Below are 22,243 nucleotides of genomic sequence, written 5' to 3' on the forward strand. Positions count from 1 at the left end.
TTAAGACACCACCGTGCTCTAAAAGATATAAGTGAAGCACTAGAGCAAAAACTATCAAGCTCAAAAGATATACGTGAAGCACATAGAGTATTCTAGCAAATTCTAATCAAATAGGCTTCTCCAAAAAGGTGTGTACAGCAAGGATGACTGTGGTAAACTAAAAATCAAGGACTAATATAATACACGACGCTCCAAGCAAAACACATATCATGTGGCGAATAAAAATATAGCTCCAAGTAAAGTTACCAATGAACAAAGACGAAAGAGGGGATGCCTTCCCGGGGCATCCCCAAGCTTAGGCTTTTGGCTATTCTTGAATATGTTGGGGTGCCTTGGGCATCCCCAAAGCTTAGGCTCTTGCCACCCTTTATTCCATAGTCCATAAAAGCTTTACCCAAAACTTGAAAACTTCACAACACAAAACTCAACAGGAAATCTTATAAGCTCCGTTAGTGAAAGAAAAGAAAACCACCACATAGGGTACTGCAATTAACTCATTATTTATTTATTCTGGTGTTAAACCTGCTGTATTCCAACTTACTTATGGTTTATAAACTAATTTACTAGCCATAGATGCATTGAAATAAGCAAACAACACACGAAAAACAGAATCTGTCAAAAACAGAACAGTCTGTAGCAATCTGTAACTAACGCAAACTTATTAAACTCTAAAAATCCTACCAAAATAGGACGTACTGGAAAATTTGTTTATCGATCAGCAGCAAAAAGAATCAACGCAAAATCACGTTTCTGTGATTTATTGATTTTTTTCTCGTGAGCGCAAAGTTTCTGTTTTTCAGCAGAATCAAATCAACTATCATCATAGTTTATCCTATAGGTTCTACTTGGCACAAACACTAAATAAAAGATAAAAAAACATCTAAACAGAGAGTATATGCAATATTTATTCCTAAACAGGAGCAAAAACAAAGAACATAAAGAAAATTGGGTTGCCTCCCAACTAGCGCTATCGTTTAACGCCCCTAGCTAGGCATAAAAGCGAAGATAGATCTAACGAGTGTCATCTTTGGCACTAAATTCATAAGTAGAACGCATGATATATTCATAAGGTAATTTGACTTTATTTCTTGGAAAGTGCACCATGCCTTTATTTAAGGGAAATTGGAATCTAATGTTCCCTTCCTTCATATCTATAATCGCACCAATCGTTCTAAGGAAAGGTCTACCAAGAATAATAGGGCAAGAAAGATTGCAATATATATCAAGAACAATAAAATCTACGGGCACTAAATTTCTATTTGCAACAATAAGAACATCATTGATCCTTCCCATAGGCTTTTTAATGGTGGAATCCGCAAGGTGCAAATTTAAAGAGCAATCTTCAAGATCATGGAAACCTAGAATATCACATACAGTTTTCGAAATTGTGGAAACACTAGCACCCAAATCGCACAAAGCAAAACACTCATAATATTTAATTCTAATCTTTATAGTAGGTTCCCACTCATCATTAAGTTTTCTAGGTATAGAAACTTCCAAATTAAGTTTTTCATCATAAGATTGCATCGAGGCATCAACAATATGTTTGGTAAAAGCTTTGTTTTGACTATAAGCATGAGGAGAATTAACAACGGATTGCAACAAGGAAATACAACCTTTTAAAGAGCAATTATCATAGTCAAATTCCTTGAAATCCGAGATAGTGGGTTCAACATTATTAGAAGTTGAGGATTCTCTAATCTCACTTTTACCAAATTTAGCGTTAAGATCTAAAGACTCCGAATTCTTGGGATGCCTTTTAGGCAAAGTTGATTCATCATCAGTCCCGTAATCATCAAAATTCATATTGTAAAACATAGATCTAATAGGATACACATCAGTAACTTTAAGATCCTCATCATTATTTTCATGGAAACTAGAAGAACACGCTTTTATAAAGCTTTCTTTTTTAGCACGCAATCTAGCGGTTCTTTCCTTGCACTCGTCAATGGAAATTCTCATTACTTTGAGAGACTCATTGATATCATGCTTAGGAGGGAAGATCTACTTTTAAGAGAATCAACGTCAAGCGAAAGTCTATCAATGTTCCTAGCCAAATCATCAACTTTGAGCAATTTTTCTTCAAGCAAAGCATTAAAATTCTTTTGAGAAATCATAAATTCTTTCACACTATTCTAAAAATCAGAGGGCATCTTATTAAAATTACCATAAGAATTATTGTAGGAATTTCCATAATTATTAGAGGAATTACTAGGGAACGGTCTAGCATTAAAATTTCCTCTATAAGCATAGTTTCCAAAACTATTCCTACCAATAAAATTCACATCCATAGATTCATTATTATTCTCAATCAAGGAAGACAAAGGCATATCATTAGGATCAAGAGGAGTATTTTTAGTAGCAAACATCTTCATAAGTTCATCCATCTTTCCACTCAAAACATTGATTTCATCTATAGCATGCACTTTTTTACTAGAAGATCTTTTGGTGTGCCATTGAGAATAATTAGCCATAATATTATCAAGAAGTTTTGTAGCATCTCCTAACGTGATTTACATAAAGGTGCCTCCCGCGGCCGAATCTAAGAGATTTCTAGAAGCAAAGTTCAAACCGGCATAAAGTTTTTGTATGATCATCCATAAATTCAAACCATGAGTAGGGCAATTGCGAAGCATCAATTTCATTCTTTCCCAAGATTGGGCAACATGCTCATGATCAAGCTGTTTAAAATTCATAATATCGATCCTAAGAGTGATGATCTTAGCGGGAGGAAAATACTTAGAGATAAAAGCATCTTTGCACTTGTTCCAAGAATCAATACTATTTTTAGGCAAAGACAAAAACCAAATTTTAGCACGATCTCTAAGTGAAAACGGAAATAAATTCAATTTGACAATATTGTTATCCGTATCTTTCTTCTTTTGCATATCACACAAATCAACAAAATTGTTTAGATGAGTAGCGGCATCTTCACTAGGAAGGCTGGCGAATTGATCTTTCATAACAAGATTCAACAAAGCAGCATTGATTTCACAAGACTCAACATCATTAAGAGGAGCAATCGGAGTACTAAGAAAATCATTATTATTGGTATTCGAGAAATCACACAATTTGGTATTATCTTGCGCCATGGAAACAAGTAATCCAACACACAAGTAAACAGAAAAACCGCAAGCAAAAAAAGAGAGGAGGAGGTTGGGAGAGAGAGGGCGAATAAAACGACAAGGGTGAACTGGGGGAGAGGAAAACGAGAGGCAAATGGCAAATAATGTAAATGCGAGGGAGATGGGTTTGTGATGGGTACTTGGTATGTCTTGACTTGAGCAAAGACCTCCCCGGCAATGGCGCCAGAAAACCTTCTTGCTACATCTTGAGCTAGCGTTGGTTTTCCCCGAAGAGGAGAGGGTGATGCAGCAAGTGTAGCGTAAGTATTTCCCTCAGTTTTGAGAACCAAGGTATCAATCTAGTAGGAGGCTCCTCAAAAGTCCCACGCACCCACACAAACAAACTGAGAACTCGCAACCAACACAATAAAGGGGTTGTCAATCCCTTCATGGCCACTTGCGAAAGTGAGATCTGATAGAGATATTATGATAAGATAAATATATTTTTGGTATTTTATAATATAGATGCAAATAAAGTAGATTGAAAGCAAATATGATAAGGGATAGACCCGGGGGCCATAGGTTTCACTAGAGGCTTCTCTCAAGATAGCATAAGTATTACGGTGGGTGAACAAATTACTGTCGAGCAATTGATAGAAAAGCTCATAGTTATGAGATTATCTAGGCATGATCATGTATATAGGCATCACGTCCATAACAAGTAGACCAACTCCTGCCTGCATCTACTACTATTACTCCACACATCGACCGACTCCTGCCTGCATCTAGAGTATTAAGTTCATAAGAACAGAGTAACACATTAAGCAAGATGACATGATCTAGAGGGATAAACTCATGCAATATGATATAAACCCCATCTTGTTATCCTCGATGGCAACAATACAATACGTGTCTTGCAACCCTTTCTGTCACTGGGTAAGAACACCACAAGATTGAACCCAAAGCTAAACACTTCTCCCATGGCAAGAAAGATCAATCTCGTAGGCCAAACCAAACTGATAATTCGAAGAGACTTGCAAAGATAACTCAATCATACATAAAAGAATTCAGAGAAGATTCAATTATAATCCATAGATAAATCTGATCATAAACCCACAATTCATCGGATCTCGACAAACACACCGCAAAAAGAGATTACATCGAATAGATCTCCACAAGAGAGGGGGAGAACATTGTATTGAGATCCAAAAAGAGAGAAGAAGCCATCTAGCTAATAAATATGGACCCATAGGTCTGTGATAAACTACTCACAACTCATCGGAGGGGCAAGAATGTTGATGTAGAAGCCCTCCATGGTCGATTCCCTCGCCGGCAGAGTGTTAGCGAAGGCTCCAAGATGGGATCTCGCGGATACAGAAGGTTACGGAGGTGGAAATTATGTTTCGTCGTGGTCCTAGATGTTTTCGGGGTACGTAGGTATATATAGGAGAAAGAAGTATGTCAGTGGCCGCCCGAGGGGCCCACGAGACAGGGGGCGCGGACCCCTATCTCATGGGGTCCTCGGGAGCTTCTTGACTTGCACTCCAAGCTCTCCGGATCTCGTTCGTTCCAAAAATCACGCTCCCGAAGGTTTCATTCCGTTTGGACTCCGTTTGATATTCCTTTTCTTCGAAATACTGAAATAGGCAAAAAAACAGCAACATGGGCTGGGCCTCCGGTTAGTAGGTTAGTCCCAAAAATGATATAAATGTGTAAAATAAATCCCATAAACATCCAAAAGAGGTAATATAATAGCATGGAACAATCAAAAATTATAGATACGTTGGAGACGTATCATCGTGTTGTACCCTGGCCTGGTAAGCAGGCATAACCTTGTGAGCCCGTTGTTAAAGTTTTTGGTACCGGGTCCCAGAATGGATCGTGGCCACGATGGTGGTAGATGTATCTTGAGGTAGACACGGGGCCACCCAGGACTAGCCCGATGGGGATTGAGTCAGAGTGGCTGGGAGAGTGTCATGACAATGAAGTGGTTTCGTCGGAATGCCGTTGGTCCACCCGAATGGGAGTGCGATGCCATGGGTTCTGTAGTGTGGGTCCAGTGCGCTACCTCTGCAGAGTGTATTAATCTATCAATAGCTGAGTCCATGGTTACGGACACGCTCGAAAGTAGGGTACACCATGGGTCAACACTTAATAAATTTGCACACTAAGTTTGCACTGAGGTGATGGCAGTAAGGCCATCGTGTTGAGTTGGACCAGGTGTGGTCGGGTTGTGATCGCCGTAAGGATCACGGGCCATTTATTGGTCGGGTTGTGATCACCGTAACGATCACGGGGCATTTATTGGTCGGGTTGTGATCGCCGTAAGGGTCACGAGCCATTTATTGGTCGGTTTGCGATCGCCGTAAGGATCACGAGTTTGTCTCTATGTTTCATCACGTTTGTGGACTGGAAATGATCACGTCCGGTAAGCTAGTCCATGGGATGAGTAACATTTTAGCATAGTCACAGCATGTTGGATATATTGTTGCATTGTTATTAATTGGTTAAATATCATGATATTGCTTGTCATTATGTTTATGCTTGTTGTGAGCTTGCAAGTACATTAAATGTACTGACCTGGCGTGTCATGCCAGATTTCAGGAAAAGTCTCGTCGGAAAGGAGAGCTGTCCGAGTCTAGATCGTGTCCACATTGGTGTCCCTGTGCTATGGAGTCCCGCTATGACGTTGTTCCGCTGCCGCGTAGTTGTCATGATCGAGGCCCTTTATGTTCACTAAATAATGTACATATTGTTCAGCCGCACCGTGTGTGCCGCTTGGCCTCGCTAACTGTTGTAATATAAACTCTTATCCGCTAGCATCAATAAAGTGGTTGCCTTTCTGTACCAAGTTGTTGTGTGTTGCCAGAAGACAAGGTCTCTGGGCTGGCAATGCATGGTAAACCGGTCGCTCTGAGCCGGGGTGCCACAAGTGCCCAGTGCCAGTTCCTGTTTGTTGCTTGCTTTATGTTTCACAGAAATCCAATATCAAACGGAGTCCAAACGGGATAAAACGGACGGAAAATTATTTTGGAATATTTGTGATTTTTGGGAAGTAAATTCATGCGAGACGGTGCCCGAGAGGGAAAGGAGATAGGGGGGCGCGCCCTAGGGAGGCAGGCGTGCCCTAGACTCTCCTAGGCCCCCCGTAAGGTGGTTGACACTCTTCTTTTGCCGCAAGAAAGCTAATTTTATGAGAAAAATCTGGGCGAATGATTCACCCCAATCGGAGTTACGGATCTCCGGATATAAAAGAAACGGTGAAGGGGAAGGATCTATGAACGTAGAAACAGAGAGAGACAGAGAGATAGATCCAATCTCGGAGGGGCTCTCGCCCCTCCCAAGCCATGGGAGCCAAGGACTAGAAGGTAAACCCTTCTCCCATCTAGGGAGAAGGTCAAGGAAGAAGAAGAAGAAGCGGGGGCTCTCTCCCCCTTGCTTCCGGTGGCGCCGGAACCCTGCCGAAGGCCATCGTCATCACCGCGATCTACAGCAACACCTCCATCATCTTCACCATCGTCTCCATCACCTTCCCCATCTATATTCAGCGGTCCACTCTCCCGCAACCCGATGTACCCTCTACTTGAATATGGTGCTTTATGCTTCATATTATTATCCAATGATGTGTTGCCATCCTATGATGTCTGAGTAGATTATCGTTGTCCTACCAGTGATTGATGAATTGCTATGATTGGTTTGAATTGCATGTTTTATTATTGGTGCTGTCCTATTGTGCCCTCCGTGTCGCGCAAGCATGAGGGATTCCCGTTGTAGGGTTTGCAATATGTTCATGATTTGCTTATGGTGGGTGGCGTGAGTGACAGAAGCACAGACCCGAGTAAGTAGGTTGTTTGCGTATGGGATAAAGGGGACTTGATACTTTAATGCTATGGTTGGGTTTTACCTTAATGATCTTTAGTAGTTGCGGATGCTTGCTAGAGTTCCCATCATAAGTGCATATGATCCAAGAAGATAAAGTATGTTAGCTTATGCCTCTCCCTCAAATAGAATTGCAATAGTAATTACCGGTCTAGTAACGTAGTCAATTGCTTAGGGACAATTTCACAACTCCTACGAGCACTTTTCCACACTCACTATATTTACTTTATTGCATCTTTATCTAAACATCCCCTACTTTTTATTTACGTGCTCTTTATTATCTTGCAAACCTATCCTATCACACTTACAAAGTACTTCTAGTTTCATACTTGTTCTAGGTAAAGCGAACCCTAAGCGTGCGTAGAGTCGTATGAGTGGCAGATAGGGCTTGAGAGAATATTTGTTCTACCTTTAGCTCCTCATTGAGTTCGACACTCTTACTTATCGAAAGAGGCTACAACTATCCCGTATACTTGCGGGTTATCACGCACTTTGCCGCGTGTTTGAAATTTGAGTTATTCAAATAGTTTTTAAATACAATGAACTTTGAGCTATCAAATTAGCGGTCATGCGGGATCCTGTGATACTTTACGGTGATCGCCCATTGTAACGCTTGGGTAGTCGATACCCTTTCCCCTCCGTCGTGGCTCGCAGATCAAGGGTTTGACTAGCCTTCACATGCTCCTTGGTTGGCCAACCATGACAGCGATCATCAACCTGCACACTCATATAGTTTTGTGCATCAGAGGCCAGGGGTGATCACACTTTTCTAAGAAAAAAACCCCCTACACTTACCATCATTTTCCAATTGCTTGCAAAAACCTAGTTGCCAAGTCTAAAACCAATTAACGTGTGCGTGCTGGTGGTAACACCCTGTGGTCGTGATATTTTTTACAGCTCTTGGAGAAGATGATCTAACGGTCCAACGAGAACGTCAGCGCCAAGAAGGGTGGCATCATGTCGCGGCATTGGGGCAACTACATCTAGTGAACAACGACCCACCTTTGAGCTTCCATAGCTGTGCTGGCAGGAGGATGAGGAGGACTTGCATTCTGGCCATTTTGTGTGTTTTATGCAACCGCAACAACAATTGTGGTGTTGATAGTAGTGACCATTTATTTTCGGAGCGGGATGGTATAGTAATTTTGTAGTAGTACCTAAAACCAGTAAGGACCCGAATTTCAGTGTTTATCTGGTCAAGCAAGTGAACTTGAGTTGTTATTGTTTATAGGTGATGATGGGTTTGTTAGAAACTTCAGATATAGGAAGAAAAGAAAATTATTAATATGTTGATGTTACTCACGCTTTAGTATGATATGATGTTATGTATGTGATCCATTTCAGATGCATGTGTGGGATTCTTCACCTTTGCTCTCTTATTAAGAAGTGGAGATGACACACGAGTTGAGTTTAGTCACGTAGGCGCACTTTGTCGCATCGATGAAATTTGAGCAATCAATTTTTTTTAAATCTGGTGAAATTTGAGGTTTTCAAATCAATGGTTATGTGGGATCCCATGAGACTTTACGGTGGTCACGCATTGCAATGCTTGGGTAGTCAATACCCTTTGTCCTTCATCGTGGCTCACTGCATGAGGGTCCGGCTAGCCTTCAATTCGGCTCCTTTGTTTGCCAACCATGACTGTGATCATCAACCCTCATATTTTTATGGCTGTGTGCATCGGAGTCCCCCTTTTCTTAGAAAAACCCTCCCACACTTACAATTATTTGCCAATCGCTTGCTACAAACAAATTGCCAAGTCTTAAAAAAATTAATGTGAGTGTGCTGATGGTAACACTCTGTGGTCGTGATTTTTTTACAGCTAGGGGTGAAGATGGTGGAATATTCCTTGGTGAAAGTAAATGCCAAGAACGGGTGGTGCCCTGTCGCTCCACTATGGTAGCTGCATGTGGTGAACGCTGAACCGTCGTTAAGCTTCCTTAGCTGATCTGGTAGGAGGATGATGAGGACTTGCATTCTGGCCGTTTTGTGTGTTTGATGCATCTACAACGACAATTGTGGTGTTGATTGTAGTTACCTCTTCTCTTCGGAGCGGGATGGTATAATAATTTACTAGTAGTGCCTAAAACCCATAAGAAGCCAAATCTCGGTGTTTATCTCGTCAAGCAAGTGAAGTTGTGCTGTTGTTACTGTTAATAGGTGATGATGGGTTTGTCAGAAACTTCAGAGGAAAGGAGCAAATAGAAATTAGCAATATGTTGATGTGTACTGGCACTTTAATACGTGATGTTATGTGTGTGGTCCATTTCAAATGTGTGTGTGTGTGGGAGTCTTCTCCTTTGCTCCCTTCTGAAGAAGTGGAATGACACACAAGTTAAGTTTAGTCACGTAGTCGCACTTTGCCGCATTGGTGAAATTTGAGCGATTCAAATATTTTTTAAATCAAGTGACATTTGAGTTATTGCAATCAACGGTCACGCAAGATCCCGTTAGAATTGATGGTGGTCACCAATTGCAATGCTTGGTAGTCGATCCCCTTTCCCCTCCGTTGCGGCTCATTGCTTGAGAGTCGGGATAGCTTTCAGTTGCGCACCCTGGTTGGCAAACCATGACGGCGGTCATCGACCCTCATAATATTATGGATGTGTGCATCGAAGGCCAGGGGTGATCCTCCTTTTCTAAGAAAGAAAATACACTCCTACACCAATCACAATTTGCCAATTCCTTCCAACAACCTAATTGCTATGCTTGCCAAAGTTAATACATGCATGCTGAAGAAAACACCTTCTGGTCATGTTTTTTCACAACTTGTGGAGAAGATGATGGAATAGTCCAAGGAGAACATCAACACCAAGAAGGGCGGCGATCTCTTGCGGAACTGCGGTAGCTGCATTCGGTGAACAGTGATCTGGCATTCAGCTTCTACAGCCGTGCCAGCAGGAGGACCGACAGGACTTGCATTCTAGCTGTTTTGTGTTTTTGATGCAGCCGCAACAATAATTGTGGTGTTGATAGTAGTTACCTTTTTTTGGAGCGTGATGGTATAGTAATTTACTAGTAGTACCTAAAACCCATAAGGAACAAAATGTCAATATTTATGTGGTCAAGCAAGTGAACTTGTGTTTTAGTTACTGTTAATAGATGATGATGGGTTTGTTAGAAACTTCGAACAAATGGAACAAAAGGAAATTAGCAATATGTTGATGTGTACTTGAGTTTTAATATGACGTGATGCTATGTGTGTGGTCCATTTCAGATATGTGTGTGGGAGGCTTCACCTTTCCTCTCTTGTGAAGAAGTGGAGATGACACACGTGTTGAGTTTAGTCAAGTAGGGATACTTTGTCGCGGCGGTGAAATTTTAGTCATTCAAATAGTTCTTAAATCTAGTACAATTTAAGCTATTCAAATCAGTGGTCACGTGGGATCGCATGAGATTAGTCGGTGGTCACCCATCGTAATGCTTGGGTAGTCGATCCACTTTCCCCCTCCGTCGTGACTTGCAGCTTGATGGTCCGACTAGCCATCAGTTGCGCTCCCTCGTTGGCCAACCATGATAGCGATCATCAACCCTCATACTCTTATGGCTGTGTGCATCGGAGGCTACGGGTGATCCTTATTTTCCAAGAAAAGAACCCTCCCACACTTACCATAACTTGCCAATTGCTTGCAACAACATAATTGCCTAGTCTTAAAACAGTTAATGTGAGTGTGCTGATGGTAACACCTTTTGGTCTTGATTATTTCTATAGCTGGTGGAGAAGATGATGGAATAGTCCAAGGAGAACGTCAACACCAAGAAGGGTGGCACCTTGTCGCGGCGCTGCAGTAGCTGCATCTTGTGAATGTTTGGCGCTTTGGCAGCACCCTATCTATCCAGTACGAGACGAACTATATCAACTCTGTATCTATCTATCTATAGCTCACCTTTTTCATCAATCACATTAATTTAATAGCTATCTAATGCTTTAACTAATGCTTATCTCTTCCTGCGGTAGACTATAAATAGGGTGGCACGGCGCACAAGACTGAAGCACACACCACAAGCAAGAGGGTACGTAAAGACCATAGTGGAGAGATAGGATGACGTCAGAGACATGAAAGGGCGTGAAGTTCTCCAAGGAAGAAGTCACCTCACACCCGCGCATTCTCGAAGGTGAGGAGCAGACAGTTGCGCCGACGCTACAGTCTTCGATCTTCGCGCTGACGCTGGATGAGCTGCAATTGTTGGGGAACGTAGTAATTTCAAAAAAATTCCTACGCACACGCAAGATCATGGTGATGCATAGCAACGAGAGGGGAGAGTGTGTCCAGGTAGCCTCGTAGACCGAAAGCGGAAGCGTTAGAACAACGCGGTTGATGTAGTCGTACGTCTTCACGGCCCGACCGATCAAGCACCGAAACTACGGCACCTCCGAGTTCTGGCACACGTTCAGCTTGATGACGTCCCTCGAACTCCGATCCAGCCGAGTGTGGAGGGAGAGTTCCGTCAGCACGACGGCATGGTGACGATCTTGATGTTCTACCGTCGCAGGGCTTCGCCTAAGCACCGCTACAATATTATCGAGATGGACTATGCTGGAGGGGGGCACCGCACACGGTTAAGAGATCAATTGTTGTTGTTAGAGGTGCCCCCCTGCCCTCGTATATAAAGGATCAAGGGGGAGGGGGTGGCCGGCCAGGAGGAGGCGCGCCAAGGAGGAGTCCTACTCCCACTGGGAGTAGGATTCCCCCCCTTCCAAGTAGTAGGAGTAGGAGTCAAGGAAAGGGGGAAGAGAAGAGAAGGAAGGAGGGGGCGCAGCTCCTCCCCCTAGTCCAATTCGGACTAGGCCTTGGGGGGCGCCCAGCCTCTCCTCTCTCTTTCCCCTAAAGCCCAATAAGGCTCATATACTCCCCGGCGAATTCCCGTAACTCTCCGGTACTCCGAAAAATACCCGAATCACTCGGAACCTTTCCGAACTCCGAATATAGTCGTCCAATATATCGATCTTTACGTCTCAACCATTCCGAGACTCCTCGTCATGTCCCCGATCTCATCCGGGACTCCAAACTCCTTCGGTACATCAAAACTCATAATATAACTGTCATCAAAACCTTAAGCGTGCGGACCCTATGGGTTTGAGAACAATGTAGACATGACCGAGACACGTCTCCGGTCAATAACCAATAGCAGAACCTGGATGCTCATATTGGCTCCCACATATTCTACGAAGATCTTTATCGGTCAAACGGCATAACAACATACGTTGTTCCCTTTGTCATCGGTATGTTACTTGCTCGAGATTCGATCGTCGGTATCTCAATACCTAGTTCATTCTCGTTACCGGCAAGTCTCTTTACTTGTTCTGTAATACATCATCCCGCAACTAACTCATTAGTTGCAATGCTTGCAAGGCTTATAGTGATGTGCATTACCGAGTGGGCCCAGAGATACCTCTCCGACAATCGGAGTGACAAATCCAAATCTCGAAATACGCCAACCCAACATGTACCTTCGGAGACACTTGTAGAGCTCCTTTATAATCACCCAGTTACGTTGTGACGTTTGGTAGCACACAAAGTGTTCCTCCGGTAAACGGGAGTTGCATAATCTCATAGTCATAGGAACATGTATAAGTCATGAAGAAAGCAGTAGCAACATACTAAACGATCAAGTGCTAAGGCTAACGGAATGGGTCAAGTCAATCACATCATTCTCCTAATGATGTGATCCCGTTAATCAAATGACAACTCTTTTGTCCATGGCTAGGAAACATAACCATCTTTGATAAACGAGCTAGTCAAGTAGAGGCATACTAGTGACACTATGTTTGTCTATGTATTCACACATGTATTATATTTCTGGTTAATACAATTCTAGCATGAATAATAAACATTTATCATGATATAAGGAAATAAATAATAACTTTATTATTGCCTCTAGGGCATATTTCCTTCAGCAATACTCGGTATGTGAGGCGGGGCACAATTTTGGGTCCATGAACATTGACGAGTTCATGAGCAACATAAGGAATGTCGAGGAGTTCCAAGTGGCTACCGGCAGTGGCTTGGTGGGCATGGCTGAGGCTCCTTTTGTTGGTGCTAGTGGAAGCGCAGGTGGTGAGGATGCAGGAGGAATTGGCCTATGCTGGCAGGGGTCCTTCTCCCTGCCTTCCCCGCTGTGTTGGAAGACGATGGAGGAGGTGTGGGCTAAGATCAACAGGAAGCCCCAACCGGTGCATGCCCAGCCTTAGGTCGCGCGTCCCTCGTCGTAGCTTCCTATACAGCCAATGGCGGGGAATGTTAGAAAGCCTTTTTGCGCTGTGATGCTACCTAGCGGAAACAAATCCGCCATTGACTGCTCACTAGAATACACCATCAAAATATACAGGTGGGACTACTTTATTCTCATTTTCTGCTATACACTAGAATACACCATCAAAATATAGCTAGTGGTCCCCATTATTTATGTTTGGCATGGATACATGGCAGAAATATGACAATGCTCTCTCTCTCTCTCTCTAAATCCAACATTTTATTTCACCTTTACTAAATTAAATCGTCCCTATCTTTTAAACCAAAAAGACCTATTTGATTTTTTTATATATTTGAACTCCTGGCGCCAAGGCCTTTTAAACAAGACCGATCTTAAATACGTTCGAACACATTTAAATTTCAACATTTCACATTCCATATGTGCACCAAACCTATATAACTAGAAATTTTTTAATACACTATTTCCATAGAAATATGTAAAAACCATCATATTTTACTAGAAACCAATGACTTTTTGAATTGAGTTAACATTTTATTTGAAAAAACATGCAGTTGAAATATATGTGATTTTCTTGAAACAGGCCTGTGAAATGTAACATGTAAGTTCTAAATTTTGAAATAATCCCTGCGTCCCAAAATAAGTGACTCAACTTTACAGTAACTTAGTACTAAATTCAGTACAAAGTTGTGTCACTTATTTTGCGACCAAGGGAGTAGTAACCACAAAATGTGAAATTGATTTTTCGAAAGAGTGTAATATTTTTTTTTCAAAAATGTGTAACTAAAATATATGTGATTTTTGTGAAACATGACAGTGAAATGTAAAAAAATGTAGGTTCTGAATTGTGAAATACTAACAACAAAATGTGAAATTGTAATGTATACATGTGAAACTAATTATTTCAAAAGAGTGAAATATGTTTTTAAAAATGTGTAACTAAAATATATGTGATTTTTGTGAAACATGTTAGTGAAATTAAAAAAGCAGGTTCTGAATTGTGAAAATGTTAACCACAAATGTGAAATTAGAATGTATAAATATGAAACTGATTATTTCAAAAGAGTGAAATAAGTTTTTTCAAACATATGTAATTGAAATATATGTGATTTTCCTAAACCAAGCCAGTCTGAAGTGAAATGTAGGTTCTGAAATATGAAAGAGTAACTATAGAAAGTGAAATTCTATTGTGTCGTTTGTCAAACTGATTGTTTAAACATGTGTAATAGTTTATTTCAAAAGAGTGAAATATGTTATTTGAAAAATGAGCAATTTAATTAGGTGTTTTTTGTGACGCAAGCCCGTAAATATTGAAATGTTGGTTCTGACTTGTGCAATAGCCACTACAGAAAGTGAAATTGTAGTGTATCATTGTGAAATAGATTATTTTGACATGTGAAATATATGTTCAAATTTAAATATGTTTAAAATATATTCAAGTTTTATTTCATTTTAAAGTTTTTGGCTCACGGAGTTCAAATATAAAAAAAGTTTCACAAATGAATATATGGTTTAAAAGATATGAATGTTTTAAATTAGCTAAGGAGGAATAAATGGTTGGATTTATTGTGTGGGAGAAGAAAAAATGATTCTGCCACAGTTTCATGCATGCATGTGAAGTACATTAGTGGGGGCCAATTGTTGAAGCGTGAGAGTGGAAATACGAAGATGGGAAATCCAGAAAAGAAATGTAATACAAAGATACTTGGCCCACATAGTGTTAGATGGCGGCTACCTATTGGACACCACCTTGCTAGTAGGTAGTGCAACCCCATAATTTTGCATTTCGTGGGGAATGGCGGTTCTGTTGCTGCCAATGACCGACATCAGACGCTCGGAGAGACAATGCTGTAGCAGTGTGGTCCGTGGATCTTGCTCCGGTGGACAAGCGCCTGTGCCGGCCAGCATGGTCCATGGACATATGAACCCAACACAGCAGGGGTAGCAACCTGGCCCAATGATGTACCCGATGGCACTGGCCAACGACATGTTCTCGGTGATGGGCGACGATATGGGGTTCGGCCCCAACGGGTACGCAAGGATGGCTGTGGTGCCTCCGCCACCACCTCCTCAAGGTGGGGTGGGTATTGTGAGCCCCGGGTCATCGGACGGGCGGAGCGCCATGACGCAGGCTGACATGACGAACTACATGGGCGACGGAGCGATGATGGAGAACGTCAACGCCCGGAGGATCAGTCCTCCAAGAGGAGCATCGAGCATTGCCACCGCCGCGTGATCAAGAGTCGCGAGTCAGCCGCACGATCGCGTGCTAGGAACAAGTACTTACATTGCTACCAAAATTGTTGTTTTTATGCAATGCCATTTCTGCAATAGTGGTAACAAGGTTGGTGACACTTATACACTCCCTCTTTGATAATCCTACAGGCTTATACTGTGGAGCTTGAAGCTGAACTGGACTACCTCAAGGAGGAGAAGGCTCGTCTGAAAGCTGAGGAGGTAGGAAGCTGTTGACTAGTGAAAACCATGAGAAAATTTAGTTTTCTTATTCTTTTCAGTTCTTACCATTACTAAACTCAATAATTGTTTCGTTGCAGAAGACGATTTTGTTGACAAAGAAAAAATGTTACGTACATTTTCCCACCATCGCGTGGCAATCCTCCTACACTTGCCAACTGCTTGTAACAATCTAATTGCTATGTGTTTAACACTGTTAATGTGTGCGTGCTGATAAAGCTACCTTGTGCTCTTGATCTTTTTTTCTTACAGCTGGTGGAGAAGATGATGGAACAGTCCAAGGAGCAAGTGAACGTCAAGAAAGGTGGAGCCCTATCGCGGTGGAACAGAAGCTGCATCTTGTGAACGGTGACCCACCATTCATCTTCCATAGCCATGCTAGCATGAGGATGAGAATGAATTGTGGTGTTGATAACAGTTACCTTTCCTTTTCGGAACGGGGTGGTATAGTAATATACTAGTAGTACCTAAAACCCATAAGGACCCAAATGTGAGTGTTTATCTAGTCAAGCAAGTGAACTTGTGTTGTTGTTACTGTTTATAGGTATATGTTTTTGTCACAAGCTTCAAACAAATGAAAGTTAGGAATATGTTGACATGTACTTGCGCTTTAATATGATGCGATGCAATGTGTGTGGTCCATGTGTGTGTGTATGGAAGTCTTCGCCTTTCCTCTCTTGTGAAGAAGTGGATTTGACACACGGTTGAGTTTAGTCACGTATGCACACTTTTCCTCATCGGTGAAATTTTAGTCATTGAAATAGTTCTTAAATCTAGTGAAATTTGAGCTATTCAAATGAGTGGTCACGCAAGATCCCTTGAGATTTGTGGGCGGTCACCCATCATAATGCTTGGGTAGTCGATCCACTTTCCTCCTCTGTCGTGCTTTCTGCTTAATGGTCTGACCAGCCTTCAGTTGCGCTCCCTCGTTGGACAACCATGATAGCCATCATCATCCCTCATACTCTTATGGCTATGTGCATCGGAGGCCAGGGGTGATCCTTCTTTTCTAAGAAAAAAACTCTCCCACACTTACCATAATTTGCTAGTTGCTTGCAACAAGGTAAATGCCAAGTCTTAAATTAGTTAATGTGAGCGTGCTGATGGTAACACCTTTTGGTCTTGATTTTTTTATAGCTGGTGGAGAAGATGATGGAATAGTCCAAGGAGAACATCAACACCAAGAAGGGTGGCACCCTGTCGTGGCACTGTGGTAGCTGCATGTTGTGAACGTTTGGCGCTTTGGCAACACCCTATCTATCCAGTATGAGAGAAACTGTCTACTGTGTATCTATCTATCTATAGCTCACCTTTTTCATAGATCACGTGAATTTAATAGCTATCTAATGCTTTAATTTATGCTTATCTCTTGCATGCAGTAGGCTATAAATAGGGTGCCGCGGCGCACAAGACTGAACCCCACACCACAACCAAGAGCGTACATTGAGACCATAGTGGAGAGAAAGAATGGCATCAGAGATGATCAAGGACGTGAAGGTGAGGAGCAGATGGTTGCGCCGATGCCGTAGTCTTCAATCTTCGCGCTGACGCTAGATGAGCTGCATTACTCGGTGTGCGAGGCGGGGCACAATTTTGGGTCCATGAACATGGACGAGTTCATGAGCAACATATGGAATGTCGAGGAGTTCCAAGCGGCTACCAGTTGTGGCTTGGTGGGCATGGAGGAGGATCCTGGTGGGTGCTGGTGGAAGCAGAGGTGCCGGGGATGCATGAGGAAGTGGCCTATGCCGGCAGGGGTCCTTCTCCTTTCCTCCCCCGCTGTGCTGGGAGACAGTGGAGGGGGTGTGGGCTGACATCAACAGCGAGCCCCAACCGGTGCATGCCTAGACTGATGTCGCGCGTCTCTCACCGCAGCTTCTTGTCCATCCAACCATGGGGAATGACATAAAGTCTTTTTGCGCGGTGATGCTACCTAGCGGCAAGAAATCCGCCATTGATTGCTCGCGTCAAGATGTGTGGAGGTGGGACCACTTTATTCTCCTTTTCTTCTATACACTAGTACACATCATCAAAATATAGCTAGTGGTCCCTATTATTTGTCTTTGGCATGGATGCATGGCAGAAATATGACAGTGCTCTCTCTCTCCGGTTAAATTCAACCTTTTATTTCACCTTTACTAAATTAAATTTTCCCTATCTTTTAAACCATAAGTTCCTATTTGAATTTTTATATATATTTGAACTCCTGGTGCCAAGGCCTTTTAAACAAGACCGATCATGAATACATTCGAACATATTTAAATTTCAACATTTCACATTCCATATGTGAACCAAACCTATATAACTAGAAAATTTTTTAAACACTATTTCCACAGAAATATGTAAAACCATCATATTTTACTAGGAACCTACGACTTCTTGAAATGTGTAACAGTTTATTTCGAAAGAGTGAAAATGATTTTTTTAAAACATGCAATTGAAACATATGTGATTTATGTGAAACAGACCTGTGAAATGTAACATGTAGGTTCTGAATTGTGAAATAATCCCTCCGTCCCAAATAAGTAACTCAACTTTACACTAACTTAGTACTAAAGTCAGTACAAAGTTGCGTCACTTATTTTGGTACGAAGGAAGTAGTAACCATAAAAGGTGAAATTGATTTTTTGAAAGAGTGGAATATTTTTTTTCAAAAATGTGTAACTAACATAGATGTGATTTTTGTGAAACATAACAATGAAAAGTAAAAATGTAGGTTCTGTATTGTGAAATACTAACCACAAAATGTTAAATTATGATGTATAAATGTGAAACTCATTATTTCAAAAGAGTTAAATATGTTTAAAAAAATGTGTAACTAAAATATATGTGATTTTTGTGAAACATGTTAGTCTAATGTAAAAACTAGCTTCTGATTTGTGAAAATATTAACCACAAATGTGAAATTACAACGTATAAATGTGAGACTGATTATTTCAAAGGAGTGAAATAAGTTTTTCCAAACATATGCAATTGAAATATATGTGATTTTCCTGAACCAAGCCAGTCTGAAGTGAAATGTAGGTTGTGAATTATGAAAGAGTAACTACAAAAAGTGAATTCTATTGTGTCGTTTGTGAAACTGATTGTTTGAACATGTGTAATAGTTTATTTCAAAAGAGTGAAATATGTTATTTGAAAAATGTGCAATTTAATTAGGTGTTTTTTTGTGAAGCAAGCCCGTGAAAAGTGAAATGTAGGTTCTGAATTGTGCAATAGCCACTATGGAAAGTGAAATTGTAGTGTATCATTGTGAAATAGATTATTCTGACATGTGAAATATATGTTCAAATTTAAATATGATTAAAAAATATTCAAGTTTGATCTCATTTTAAAGGTTTTGGCGCACATAGTTCATTTTTTTTTCACAAATGAATATATGGTTAAAAGATATGGATGTTTTAAATTAGCTAAGGAGGAAGAAATGGTTGGATTTATTGTGTGGGAGAAGAAAAAGTGATTGTGCCACACTGTCATGCATGCATGTGAAGTACATTAGTGGGTTGTTGAAGAGTGAGAGTGGAAATACGAAGATGGGAAATCCAGAAAAGAAATGTAATACAAAGATACTTGGCCCACATAGTGTTAGATGGCGGCTCCCTATTGGACACCACCTTGCTAGTAGGTAGCGCAACCGCGCAATCTTACATTTCATGGGGAATGGCGGTTCGGTTGCAGCCAACGACCGGCAGGGGACGGTCAGAGAGACGATGCTGTAGCAGTTCCTTGTCAAGGCCAGCATGGTCCGGGGATCTTCCGTCGGTGGCTAAGCGCCTGTGCCGGTCGGCATGGTCCATGGACAGATGAACCCCGCACAGTAGGGGCAGTAGCATGGCCCAATGATGTACCCAATGGCACCGGTCAACGACATGTTCTCGGTGATGGGCAAGAACATGGGGTTCATCTCCAATGGGTACGCAGGGATGGCTGTGGTGCCTCTGCCACCACCTCCTCAAGATGGGGTGGGTATCGTGAGCCCCGGGTCATCGGATGGGAGGAGCGCCATGACGCAGGTTGACATGACGAACTACATGGGCGACGAAGCGATGGTGGAGAACAGCGACGCCTCGGAGGATCAGTCCTCCAAGAGGAGCATCAAGCATCGCTACCGCTGCATGAATAAGAATCTTGAGTCAGCCGGACGATCGCGTGCTAGGAACAGGTACTTACTTGCTGCGAAAATTGTTGATTTTTATGCAATACCATTTCTTCAATAGTGGTAACAAGGTCGGTGACACGTACACACTCCATCTTTGATAATCCTACAGGCTTATACTGTGGAGCTTGAAGCTGAACTGAACTACCTCAAGGAGGAGAAAGCTCATTTGAAAGCTGAGGAGGTAGGGAGGTGTTGCCTAGTGAAAACCATGAGAAAATTCAGTTTTCTTATTCTTTTAAGATCTTACCGTTACTAAACTCTATCATTGTTTTGTTGAAGATGATGATTTTGTTGACCAAGAAAAAAAATGTTACATACATTTTCCCACCATCGCGTGGCAATCCTCCTACACTTGCCATATTCTTTTAACAATCTATTTGCTAAGTTTAACACAGTTAATGTGTGTGTGCTGATAAAACCACCTTGTGTTCTTGATCTTTTTTCTTACAACTGGTGGAGAAGATGATGGAATAGTCCAAGGAGAAAGTGAACGTCAAGACAGGTGGAGCCCTACCACGGTGCAACAGAAGCTGCATCTTATGAACAATGACCCGCCATTCAGCTTCCATAGCCGTGCTAGCATGAGGATGAGAATGAATTGTGGTGTTGATAACAGTTACCCTTCGTTTTCGGAGCGGGGTGGTATAGTAATATACTAGTACTAGCTAAAACCCATAAGGACCCAAATGTGAGTGTTTATCTAGTCAAGCAAGTAAACTTGTGTTGTTGTTACTATTTATAGGTATATGTGTTTGTGAGAAGCTTCAAACAAATGGAACAAAAGAAAGTTAGCAATATGTTGATGTGTACTCGCGCTTTAATATGACGTGATTGAGTGTGTGTGGTCCATGTATGTGTGGGAGTCTTTGCCATTCCTCTCTTCTGAAGAAGTGGAGATGACACACGAGTTGAGTTTAGTCATGTAGGCACACTTTTCCATGTCGGTGAAATCTTAGTCATTCAAATAGTTCTTAAATCTAGTGAAATTTGAGCTATTCAAATCAGTGGTCACGCGGGATCCCTTGAGACTTGTCAGCGGTCACCCATCGTAATGATTGGGTAGTCGATCCACTTTCCCCCTCCGCCGTGACTTCCGACTTGATGGTCTGACTAGCCTTCAGTTGTGCTCCCTCGTTGGCCAACCATGATAGCCATCATCAACCCTCATACTCTTATGGATGTGTGCATCCGAGGCCGGGGGTGATCCTTCTTTTCTAAGAAAAAAACCTCCCACACTTACCATAATTTGCCAATTGCTGGCAACAACATAAACATAATTGCCAAGTCTTAAAACAGTTAATGTGAGCGTGCTGATGGTAACACCTTTTGGTCTCAATTTTTTTATAGCTGGTGGAGAAGATGATGGAACAGTCCAAGGAGAATGTCAACACGAAGAAGGGTGGCGCCCTGTCGCGGCTCTGCGGTAGCTGCATCTTGTGAATGTTTGGCACTTTGGCAGCACCCTATCTATGCAGTACGAGATGAACTATACAACAACTCTGTATATATCTATCTATAGCTCACCTTTTTCATCAATCACTTGAATTTAATAGCTATGTAATGCATTAATTGATGCTTACCTCTTGCATGCGACAGGCTATAAATAGGGTGGTGCGGCGCACAAGACTTAACCACACATCACAAGCAAGAGCGTACTTAGAGACCTTAGTGGAGAGATAGGATGGCATCAGAGCTGAGCAAGGACATGAAGTTCTCCGAGGGAGACGTCACCTCACACCCACGCATTCTCAAAGGTGAGGAGCAGATGGTTGTGCCGATGCTGCAGTCTTTGATCTTCACGTTGATGCTGAACCAGTTGCAATACTCTATTTGCAAGGTGGGGCGCTATTTTTGATCCATGAACATGGATGAGTTCATGAGCAACATATGGAATGTCAAGGAGTTCCAATCAGCTACCGGCGGTTGCTTGGTGGGCATGGAGGAGGCTCCTGTGGTGGGTGCTGGTGGAAGCGGAGGTGGCGGGGATGAAGGAGGAAGTGGCCAATGCCGGCAAGGGTCCTTCTCCTTGCCTCCCCCGCTGTGCCGGAAGACGATGGAGGAGGTGTGGGCTGAGATCAACTGGGAGCCCCGACCGGTGCATGCCTAGCCTCAGGTCGCGCGTGCCTCACCACAACTTCCTGTCTAGCCAATGGTGGGGAATGGCATAAAGTCTTTTTGCGCGGTGATGCTACCTAGTGGCAACAAATCCGCCATTGATTGCTCTCATTAAGATGTGTGCAGGTGGGGCCACTTTATTCTCATTTTCTTCTATCCACTAGTATACATCATGAAAATATAGCTAGTGGTCTCCAATATTTGTCTTTGGCATGGATGCATGGCAGAAATATGACAGTGTGCTCTCTCTCTCTCCCTCTCTCTCTTGTTAAATCCAACCTTTTATTTCACCTCTACTAAATTCAAGCCCCTATCTTTTAAACCATAAGTTCCCATT

The 22,243-nt window shown here is 42.1% G+C and overlaps 3 pseudogenes; all 3 read left to right on the plus strand.

Moving 5' to 3' along the window:
* Positions 1-10,987: 10,987 nt before the first annotated feature.
* On the plus strand, positions 10,988-15,977 carry LOC119279756 (annotated as a pseudogene).
* Positions 15,978-16,699: 722 nt separating this feature from the next.
* LOC119279757 lies at positions 16,700-21,231 on the plus strand (annotated as a pseudogene).
* A 241-nt stretch (positions 21,232-21,472) lies between these two features.
* The window catches only part of LOC119279758, a 32,785-nt pseudogene continuing 32,014 nt past the window's right edge, over positions 21,473-22,243 (plus strand).

Source organism: Triticum dicoccoides, chromosome 3B, assembly GCF_002162155.2.
Source record: "Triticum dicoccoides isolate Atlit2015 ecotype Zavitan chromosome 3B, WEW_v2.0, whole genome shotgun sequence".
Classification (NCBI taxonomy): Eukaryota; Viridiplantae; Streptophyta; class Magnoliopsida; order Poales; family Poaceae; genus Triticum; species Triticum dicoccoides.